This window comes from Camelus bactrianus, chromosome 5 (assembly GCF_048773025.1).
Source record: "Camelus bactrianus isolate YW-2024 breed Bactrian camel chromosome 5, ASM4877302v1, whole genome shotgun sequence".
Taxonomy (NCBI): Eukaryota; Metazoa; Chordata; class Mammalia; order Artiodactyla; family Camelidae; genus Camelus; species Camelus bactrianus.
Window position 1 is genome coordinate 42,102,215 of NC_133543.1, and position 12,358 is coordinate 42,114,572.

The following is a 12,358-nucleotide window of genomic DNA, read 5'->3' on the forward strand; positions in this document are numbered from 1 at the left end:
TGAGCACATACTATTGATTACTGCCCCATCACTCATTATCTCCTTCCTTCTGATTTGTTGGTTGCAATGTTTCCGGCCCCCTGTAATAAATTATCATTGGTCCAAGTCACTCCCTTTGCCAGTGATTGGTCTTGTAATAGGCATATGACACAGTTATTACTCGTTAACAAAAAAATTGAAAGTGGGCAGTCTCAGCGTTGGTTTGGTAGGTCACATTGTCATAAAGAACCAAGGTTCCATGCAAGTCTCAACTCTGCATGAATGATGTATACCCTACTTTTTTGAAAAAGAACTTAGGTTCTTACCACACATTGATCTAAATCTATAGTTAAGCATTATTGTTCTCAGTAAAAACAGAATGATTTCTGTCAGCATCAAAGCTGGAATTATCCAAAGACATTTGATAATATCTATTAAAATAGATAAATTTAAAAATAATATCTAGTAAAAACTGATTAATTTGATTATATAAATGATCAAAGTAATCAGTTTCCAGTGAGCATGGCTAACAAAATTGTCTTGAAGAGGATATTGTAGGCAAGGCAAGGAAATGGATGCCAGGGTTACACTGGACAGAAGAGTCTATATGAAGCTGAAGAGACGCATAATCGGTTGCCCCACTGCAATGGTAAAATATTCCTTGGTTTCTTCAGATTGTGAGAATCCCTGCCAAATTGATTTAAAAACAAGAACTTCAACATTATGAAGTGCTACAGACAATGTTTAACAGCACAATTTATTCATACTATTCAAAGTGATCATGGCTCAAATAAATGTTATGATTTTAGTAAGGGCTCGCAAGAGCTCACCATTTGATAACCAGGATGTCATTGAGAGGACACAGCCAGTCATGTTTCCCTTCAATTCACCTTGGATGATTTTTTTAAACCACTGTGAGCAAACTTGACTTGAAATGTATTCAGTAGCTTATGTAAATGCTTTACATAACATATTACATGTGAGAAAAAGAATTTTCTATCTAGGATTATTCATGTAGTCCAAATTTTTTGTCATTGTTCTCATTTTGTCTTGTTTTTGCTTAAGAATGCTTTCTCTTTGCTAGCATTTACTTTTAAAGGCTCCAGCAAAAAGCCCTCATCTGAGAAAGCATGCTAAGTTTTAGGTGTTCAGGGGCGAGGTCAATGACAAAACTAGGAAACGTCTAGTCTGCCATAAAAGAGGATCAGGTAAACTGCTGGAGTAACTAGAATGCAGGTCAGAAAACTTGAGGTCTTTCTCTGGGTCTTCCACTAACTAGTATGTGTTTTAGGGCAAACCTATTTAACCTATTATGACAACCAACATGTATTTAGTCCTTGCAACATGATAGGAATTTTACCAAGCATAAAAAGGGGGTTTTCTCATTTAAACAACTTATTATCCCTCGTAGGGACTTAATATTATTGGCTTCATTCTCATATCAGAAAACTGAAGCCTAGAATTTACAGGTAAGTTCACACAGCTAGGAAGTGGTGAAGCCAGGATTTGAACCCTGACAGTGTGATTCCATAAACTAAGCTTAACCACATAGTCTTCCCTCCTCTCCTAACCTCATTTTCCTCTTGTATATAATTGCAAGAGAAATATATTAATAAGATAATTTCTAAGGCTCTTTTACACTTCAGTATTTTTTAATATCTGTTTCCATGTACCTTGCCCTTAAGCAAGCTGTAATTCACCAAGAAAGATAAGTCTGCAATACAAATATATATACTGCAAGGCTATCCATGGTAAAAATGGTAAAGTTCAATTTCATAAATATTAATTCAGCACTGCAGATGTACCAGATGTAGTTCAATTATTTAATTGATCATGCATTGTGCATTTATACATATAAATATTCAAGATGGGAAAGCTTCAAGTTTGGGGAGGAAATGGCAAGTGTGAACTGATCATTTTAATAATATGAAAGAAATGCCATAATAGAGAGATTCTTAGGACACTCAATACAAGGAAGCACAAGGCAATTCCTCCTGAAATAAAGGGAGAAGGAGGTGAGGTCAGAAATCTCCTCCTCTGGAAGAAGATGTCCAAGCTGAGCCCCAACCAGAGAGCAGAACTGGCCAGAAAGGGAGAGGGTAAGGGATGGAAAGTGTAGGAGCAAAGCCACATAGCAGCGGACCAGAACTACACATGTGGGAAACAACAAATACTTTACTGTCATTGGAGCTTCACATATGAGGCAGGATAGAGTGGATGATGAGACTAGAGGAGTAGGTGGGGCCATGACATGAAGTGATTTATTATTTTTAAAAGCACAGATTATAACAAATTGATGATGATCAGCAAAGAAACTATACACAGACCACCTTTATCCCTGTCTTTGCCCAAGGGAGACGTCACTAACAGATCACCAGTCTTTCCTCACTGAACCTGGTTGCAGTCACACAGCCCTCCTCAAATCAGTGCTCAGGGCAACTACCACTAATGGACTGCATTTTGCATTCAGGATGGATCCCATCTGCCATTCCAATTGTAGCTGATGGGCTGCTATCCAGAAGCTCTTGTCAGGCTAGCTGTATACAGTCAATAGAGGAACTTGTTAAAAATACAGTTGTAAATATAGTACACTGAGTGGACCCTGATACTTTGTATGTTTTTAAAACACTGTTCAGCTCTTTCACATTATTTTATGATATAACCGTTGCCAACCACCACAGTAAGTTTTACAGCTTTATGTACTTCTTTTTCTTTTTTTAAAAACTGAAGTATAGTTGATTTACTAGGTTTCAGGTGTGCAACAAAATGATTCACTTACACATATATATCTATTCTTTTTTAGATTCTTTTCCAAAATAGGTTATTACAAGATATTGAATATAGTTCCTTACGATTATCTATTTTGTTGGTTATCTATTTTATATATAGTAGTATCTGTTAATCCCAAATTCCTAATTTATCCCTCTCCCCTTTCCCCCTTTGGTAACCGTAAGCTTGTTTTCTATGTCTGTGAGTCTATTTCTGTTTTGTGAATAAATTCATCATTTTTTTAAGATATCACATATAAGTGTTATCATATGATAATGGGTCTTAGTGATAGCCTGTATTTTTAATAACTTCCACAGATAATCCTTTTGCACTGCCATGTTTGGGAACCTATGATGCAGAGCATTCAGGACAAAAGGAATGACATAGATCCAAAGTTGCAAAGTGGTAGGCCCATAAGCTAAATTTCTTTCATATGTTTTATAGGGCTAAGTGATTTTTATATATTATATTTTGCATTTATATTTTATATTTCCCAATATGTAAAAATCAGGGAAAATCACATAAAATTAGGATTTATTCTTTTTGCTTCTCCTTAAAAATTAGAAAACCTGTAACACTGAACTTCCATTCCAACATAGTAACAACCAGCTAGAACTGAACAAAGCCACCTCTTTGGATGGGGCATGCACTTACTATTTTGTCACAGTCCTCTTCATTCCCTGATGCCTCCCTGCTACTGCAGATGAATATCACTGCTGCTTAACATTATGCTTTCACTCTTGCTTTGCTTATGCATGTAGTGTCTACAGACAAGAAGAAAGTGAAATATTTTTTGGACCCTTGTCTTTGTCAAAAGCAGGAAAGCAAATGACAGACCATAAAAGGCCATTCTTAGAGGCAGAAAATTCATGAATATTAGAGCATCAATCCCTTTCTCATGAAATTTCAAGAAAGATTAATGATGTTCTTGTGCAATGGCTTTGCCAAACAACTGTTAAGTCAGTTTCACAATTTTAATGATACCAGGGAAGTTTCATTCTGCCACTGTTTTTCTTATATGTTAAAGAGTAAAAGTTCAGTAGGATTGCAGCAGAGAAAGAAAGTCCGTCCCAGAATGTGACACTACTTGCTGCAGTGCAGAATTTAGTATGATGGGGCTCATGCAGTTTGTCAGCAAAATCACCTCATTATAACTTGGCACCAGCTCTAATGAGGACCTCGGCATTTTCTAAACATGTGCTGGGCCAAAGCCAGTCCAAAATGTAGTGGTTTGTGGCAATCTTGTTATACGCCCTGATTATTTGTGATCTCATAATTGGTTTTCCAATTGTATTCTGAAAATATAAATAACCTTAGGTGAGATTTTAGAAGTAACTCTTCCATTAAACTTCATGGTAAGGAGTACTGTGTAAGGATAACCATGATGTCATTTTTGTTAAGTTTTAGTCACACAAGTGTTGACTACATTCTAGTGAGAAACCTTTAAACAACAAAAGGTGTAGAGAATAAAAAGTGAAAATCTCCCAAACTCTCTCTCCTACCTCCCACTTCCCTCACCCCAAAGGATCCCACCCTCCTCATCAGAAGCACCCTAATATTTAGGTATGCGTTTTCCCAGACATTCTTCTACATAGTTACATACACCATATGTACTTTTCTCTGGAGGATTTCTTATTACTCTGGAATCACACCATACATTTCATCCTGCAACTTGCATTTTTCTTATAATAATATGCTTGGGAAACCTTTTCTCAGAATTTACCACGTGATTTTTAACCGTTATATAGCATTTCATATCAACCATTCCTCTATTGATGGATATTGAGATTGTTTCTATGTTTTCTCTATGATGTGGCAATTAATTCCCTAAATCATGTAGAACTTAATATGGGACTATTTAATATTTAATAAGGTGAATAAATTACACTAATCCATACAAGGGAATACTTCAGAGTCAACAAAAAGAAATAGCAGCTCAAATAGACTACTATTATGAAGTTAAAAAGCAAGGCATAGAGGGGTGTATAGATTATGGCAGCATATATGAGGGAAATTTTTGTATACACACACACAAACACACACACACACACAGAAAATCTCTGGAAGAATTCACAAGAAAAGGAAGGAGATAGAGTGGTTGAAAAAATAGGAGTGTGAGAGAGGTTGATTTTTCATTTTCATCATATACTCCTGTGCGCCTTTTGAATTTTGAATCAAGTATAAATTTTACTTATTAAAATAGTAGTGATTAATGTTATGGAAATTTATAAGGATATCTTCAACAGGAAGCACTTTTTTTTATAGAAAAAAATGTTGAAGGCAACCTCAATGTTTATCAACAAAGACATAACTTTTTAAAGTTACCTGGAATAATGTGTAGTTGTTAAAAAATTAAACTTGTGTTTATACATGGTTGTTCAGTTTTAAGATTAAAAAACATGTCACCATACAGTAAGTATAATCTAGTCCCAATGTTTATATAACAAAGACTACGTATGTATATGTATATGCACATATCTAGGAGTGTTCGTGAAACCGGGCCTGGAATTTTACACTCTATGGATACTTGAAAAACAGGGTAGTGGTAGGTAATCACTCTCGTTTTTTATTCACCTCTGTGTTGTTTGAATTGTACAAGATAATGTATTACATTTATCATTAAATATATTATCCATGTAATTAAAGTCACTGAGACCTTATTTGTATTTGGAGAATGGAGAAGTCAGAGACCTGGTGATTATATAGCATTACTACCTTGTGATTTTTAATTATTATTTTATTATTACTTTATTATTTTTCTCTGAGTTTCACAGACATGCATATTTTCTATCCAGTATATGCAATATACTCAAACATTAGGAAATGTATGTAAAATAAATGAGAAATATTTACTTGTTTACCATATGTTAAAGTTTATATGCTGAAATTAACCTACAGTCAACATTTAGACCTCAATGAAAAGAAAAAGTGCTTGATTAGGTTAAAACAACAACTGGGATTTCACATTAAGTTAAGAAAATGAAGGGGAGAGTATAGCTCAGTGGTTGAGTGTGTGCCAAGCATGCACAAGTTCTTGGGTTCAGTCCTCAGTGCCTCCATTTAAAAAATAATAATAATAATAAATAAATAAATAAATAAATAAATAAATAAATAAATAAATAAATAAATCTAATTATCCCTCCCCCCCAGAAAAGAAAAAAAAAGAAAACAGCCTCAATTCTAACTCTAAATTTTTTACTATGTATTTATCCTTTTGAAGCCCTGTGTCAGGCCAATTTACAGATGGTCTGGTGAGCCATAGGAAAATAACCCAGTTAGCTCATGAATCATAAATAGTTACTGCAAATAGTTATTAATGCAGCTTCTCAAGGCATATGCTTTACCTCAAGGGAATATTTTACCCATAAGTTAGAATCTTGCTCAAAAGCAAAATAGGTAGGTTGTTGCTCTGCTTGTAAGTGAAGCTGCCTCATAATGAAGTCCTTTGGGTACTTCATAATCTAAATTCCTCACCACAAAGAAGGATTAAAATTAATTCAGTTTCATACAGAAATTCTATTCTGTAGTTAACACAGTTTATAAGAATCATGTTCTATAGTTTTCACACTTAAAAACCCTAGAGCACTCCCCAAAGTACTAGAAGAACTTTACTTTCAGATTTTTTAGAATGTCAACTCTTATTGGAGAGAAAGCATGTTTTCCACATGTTCTTTAGCGTACTTGAATCTTTAATTGTATTTAACAGATATTAACCAACAATGAGTTTTGCATTTTCAAAAGAAGTCACTTATCTTGCAGATGCCTAACGAACTAGACCTGGGATGGTTATGAAATCTCCAAGAACTGAAGAAGGTAAGTCAAGTCCTGTTCAGAGTTACCCAAGTACAGTTTAACTTTATTCCAAGAATGTGGATGTTTAACTTTATCGTTTTAGATATGAGAAATGTATACTGTGTTTTTACAGTATAACTCAATTTGAAGCACTTCTGAATGATATTAAAGAGAATGAGTAAGAATACTGACCTATACAATCCTTCATAATTAAGGACATTGGTGGTAAAATGACTTCCCTAAAAAGCTAAAGATGGTTGATATTCTATGCCTTCCATGAAATGTCCATGCTAACAGGGCCAGGGAGATATGTAAAAATATTCCAAGAATCCTATTTTGATCAATAGGCTGTCTCCATCCTTACCAAACATTTTACTTACGGAAGAGTAAAGAGCTTTGGTTTCTGCATTTTTTTCCCTTATAAAGTGGACATTCTGGTGAAGATTGTATTACCTAGAAAAAAAAGGCAAAGTATAATATTAGAAAGATCACTCTCCTGGAAATCAGAAAATGTGAATTGCACTCAAAGTTCTGCCAAGAATTGGCCAAAGGAAAGCCAGTTCTCAGTGCTCCTTAGCTCCTCATTTTGAAAAATAAAAGGCTAAAATTAAAATTTCCCTAAGGTCTTGCCAGGCCTAAGGCAATATAGAATAATGTTTAAAAGACTATCCTCAATGATATATACTAAGTATATATATTGGGGCAGATTATTAATTTTCTGTGCCTCAGTTGCCTCATCACGAAAATCAGGGCAATAATATCTACCTCATTTGATTATTGGGAGTTATCAATGAGTTAATATGTGTCAAGAGCATAGCATTCTCAATAATAATGATGGCAGTGATGAAGGTGGTGGTGGTGGTGGTGGTATTGATGATGGTGATTTTATGAACTGAGCCTTATGAGAGGAAAAAGTAAGGTAAAAATATTTGGATCATCTACAAGCTGTATAAAATTCTAGAAAATACAAAATGTGATTATACATAATGATCAAAGAGAAACTCAGTTAAGAAACTTTGTAATGTTAAGTCTTGTCTATGTTTATCATTTTTAAGCCAACTTTTACCTTAGACAATTAATCATTGAATAAATAAATCCCCAATTCTATTAATTATTTTAAATACACAATCACATTAAACTTAAACATTTGACTTCAAGTTATAGGCACTGAAAAAGAGTCAAATGTAAGTTTTTCATTAGACATAGAGATTCTTTGAGAGTGATATCAAGTCTATTATTCTTTACTTTGTTCTCATCCCACAGTATCCCCCACACCATGCTTCTCTCACCATCCTGACTTGGAGACAAATGTCTCTCAGTCACTTGGTCATAAAATGTTAACCCTGGAAGAGTGGGCAATTTATCAAAATGAGTTCTAAAAACATGAGACTAGAACATGTAAACGTTTGAGTGAAGGGATCTGTGATGTATTTCTGGCTCTCCCCATTTTGTCTTACTCTGCTACCCTTGGTCAAAATTCTGCGTTACTCTGTGTCCACATATGTAATTTTTAAAAGTGGAAAGAACATTACACTTCCCTGCATCATTCAAAGAAAAACAGGAACTTATAGTTGATAATTCACTCTCAGATTCAAAGATTCACCTTTCCTTAGGTGACTGACATAGAACAATTCTTCAAAATATCAAAATGGAGCCCTCTGGTACCCTTTTTCACTTCCTCTTTTTCTCCCTCAAGAACAGAGCCACCACTGGATACTAGTTTATAAATCCATTTTCAGAAATAATTAGTCACATACTCCTAAGAAGAAGAAAAAAAAGACTCTTCACAAGTCAACAAAGTAACCTGTATACCACCTAAAAATGGAAGTTCTTAAGCCAAGATCCATAATCCCACTGCCAAGATAGCTAGAATTTCGTCCCTGAATTTAGTGTGCCCATTGGTTCTCCTCTGCTTCATAAGGACTCCTCTCTTATCAGAGTAGCTGTTTCCTGAAGAAGCCTAGTCTAGTGAATGACAACATGAAACACCTTAGGCAAGCCTCCAGGAAGCACTGTTTTGCCAAAAGATGGTGAAAATCTAGGTTAATGTTCTCCACCTCAAGTCCATGTCCCTGGGAAACTGGGGGTGCAAAACTGAAAACCACTCATTTCAGGTTTGCAGAAACTCTGCAGGTAATGACTGACAGGAGCTATTATCAACACATGAGAGCCATGCTCACCAACCAATGAGAGATGAGAGGGGATGCAGCAAAAGGGTAAAGGATGCAGTTGCTTTCAGAAAAAGGTATTGTGGTTTTGAAAATGACAAACTCAATCATACGCTTCATAGGAAAGCCAAATCAAATGTGTTTGTTTTAAACTCTTTTAAATAAATTTTCCGCACTATCTCCCAGTTCCAGTGGAGAAAATCAGCCTTCAGCAAAATTATTAATAAGTTTTTTGGGGGTAATCTAATCTCTTCTTTTTTTCATCCAATGCCCAAGGATAAGCAAGTTTCTTTTTTAATTTACCGTAAGCTGCAAGCAGATATCCAATTGTGTTAAAGTTCTGTGAGGTAAGAGTAACATGGTTGAAAGTGAGGGCCTGAATTGTCTCCCTGCAAATAAAGTACATGAGCTTTAAATAGACTCAGTGACTTCTATTTTGGGTACTCAGAGGTTTATTTTTTACTTATTGGATGAAAGTTATCTTTCAAAATTTGAGATTCTTAAGTTAGTGAGCTGTTGTAGTTAATGAGCACACTTGTCGTTGCCTTACAGTTTTGTTCAGTCATCTCCATGTCTGTGATGTCTGTCATGAGGTGCAAACGTTCAGAGCAGAGTCTCTGCCTAAGCCATTTTGTACTGTTTCTACTCAGCACGGGCCGTATAGCAAGTATACTCTTAAAGCCAAGTAAAAGCAATACAAGAGATTTGAAACAACAAAAGCAGCAACTCAAGTTTGTAATGAAAAATGAAATTCATGTCTTCCCATTTGGCATAGGTCCCCATAAGGGCAAAAACAGTGACTCATTTACCGCTGTATTCCCAACACTGAGCACAGTGGCTAGCACGATGTATGTCGGTTGCCTTAATCATTACTTGTTGACAATGAATTAATAAAGGAGGTCTTTTTAACCCACTCATAACCCAGTGTGGCATGGTGAAGTGGCTAGAATACTTGTTTCCTCCTCTGTCAAAGAAATGATAGTATTTTATCCTACAAGGTAATTTGTAAAGAGTGAGTGAAAGAGCATGTGCAGACATAGGACCTGGCCCAGAGCAGGTAGTATTTGCTGAACTAGAATCTTAGAAACTTTTAAATCAGTTAATCAGCAGGAAAAGACGTGGATTCCACTTATTCGCAGAGTTTATTTGGGTTGAAACAGCCTGCTTCAAGAAGAGGAGGTAGACTTCACCCTTGATGTAGGGATCATTTGTATGGGGTCCTCATTCCCTAGAAGTGGAGGCTGCATTTATAACTGCAAAGGATTTGATGAGAACAACTTGCCATAGTCCAGAATTTTAAATCCATATAAATGCTCCCTGAGCTCCGGGGCACTGTGTTGTGCAGGGTAGTAGGGAGCACCGCCGATATTTAGGTCTGTCAACCCCCTTGGGCCAGCGTCCCCCACCCTGCCCAGCTGAGAGCCTGCTTCAGCAAATCTATAGAACCAGCTACATGTTTCAAAGGCCTGAGTATCCATTTTGGAGTATCCAGATCTCTTCTGTTTCTCTCTCTTTTAGACATAATTTTTATTTTAACTGATTCATTTGAATTTGCATCAGGGAAATGTAAAGTGAGATAAAGAAAAATATATTAAAATCAATTGAATTTATTAGTTACTAGCTATAAAAATGGATGTAGTAAGGGCAGGAAAAGATGACATCAAAACCACGGTTTCTAAACAAACCCTGTCCCCAGGTACAGTGGTGAATTGAGAGTGATTAGAACTACTCTTCTCAGGGTCCAAAATATACAAAGTGTGCTTTATCCAAATTAATAAGCTAATAGATTTAGAGTGTTCTTTTCTCTTTGACAAAAGGATCTGAGCCCAAGGTTAGTGAAATAAAAATCTTGGGCAAAGCAACAGCAACCAAAGCAGGCAGACAAACCAACTTCTCATGTGTTCCTCCCTGTGACTAAATGTTACAGTGAAGAAGCTGATGAGATTTATGAAATTTCCCAGTTGACACACTGGAACCACTTATTTGCCACAACAAGAGAGCACTCTGTGTCCATGACTCCAGATTTTATTTCAGATTGTTTGGGGAGGGAAAACAAATCTCCTGCTCTAAGAAGGAACACCATGTGCTACTGGAGACATTCACTGCCTTGCCTCTAAGTAACTTACAGAATATTCTACAGCTTTTACTGGTATTCACATGGAAGCATTGTTTGATGGCAATCAACTTATTTCTTGCGCTCGAACAAATACTATCAGGCTGTCTCACGGTGGCCTATGTTTATGGGTTTCAGGAGTATCATTATGCTAACAAGCCATACTTTATAACCTCAAGGAACAGAACCTTAACAATGGAATCTTAAAACTATGGAAACTGACTAGGTGACTATTCTAGGGGCCAGAGAAACTCCAAGCAGTCCTCAAATTGCACTATTAAGAAGCCACATACTTGGACTCTGAAGGAGAACAAATCTGAGCATTTGTTGAATCCCAGAGCGACTCTGAAGGATCATGGTGCTGGTCAGAAGCAACTGCTGTTTTATTACATGCCTCAGTGCTCCATTTTATTGCAATGACAAAAATGCCCACTCTCTGTGTGTCCATCTCACTGTTTCTGATTTCTTTTCCTCTGTGGCTGTAGTTGGTACTGATGGCTTTGAGAGGGGAGAGGCTGACTGAACTTTTTAAAAGTTATTTGCTATCCATAATGTGCTTTGGCATCTATTGGGAATATTTTAATTACTGATTCAGTTTCAGTATTGGTAATTGGTCTTTTAGTATTTTCTATTTCTTCCTTGTTCAATCTTGGGAGACCGTACCTTCCTAAGAATTTTTCCATTTCTCCTACATTGTTTATTTTATTGGCAAGCAGTTGTTTGTAATAGTCTCTTATGAGCCTTTATATTTCTGTGGTGTTGGTTGTAACTTCTTTTTCATTTGTGATTTTATTTATTTGGGACCTCTCTCTTTTTTTCTTGATGATTCTGGCTAATGGCTTATCGATTTTGTTTATATTTTCAAAGAGCCAACTCTTTCATCAGTTTTTTCATCAGTCTTTTCTATTGGCTGTTGGACAGGGTGGGTCTGCGTGTTGAGGCTATTAAGGTAATAGGTGCTTGCCAGCACCAGTGTCCATGTGGTAGAATGGGCTGCTGCCAGTGTCTGTGAGCTCCAGTTGCCTCCTGCCTCTCCAGGTGATCCTCCAGGATCAGCAAGTAGGTCGGACACATGCTCCTTTCAGTTTACTGCTTCTGCCCTGGGTCCCAAAGTATGTGAGATTTTGTGTGTGCCCTTGAAGAGTGGAGTCTCTATTTCCCACAAGTCTCTGAAACTATCCAAATAAGTCCCATTGGCCTCCAAAGCCAAACGTTCTGGGGGCTCATCTTCCCAGTGCAGGACCGCTGGGCTGGAAAGCCTAATGCAGAGCTCAGATGCCTCACTTTGGGGGGAATCTCTGCAGTTGTAATTATTCTCCCTTCCTGGGGATATGGGACTTGACTATACAATGACTTCACTCCTCCCACCCACCTTGTTGTAGTTTCTTCTTTATATTGTTACCTATAAAGGAATTTTCCTGGTACATTCCAGACATTTTCATCAATACTTATTCTCTAAATAGTCGTAATTTTGGTGTGCTCCTGAGAGGAGGTGAGTTCAGGGTCCTTCTACTCTGCCATCTTGCCTTATATCCAA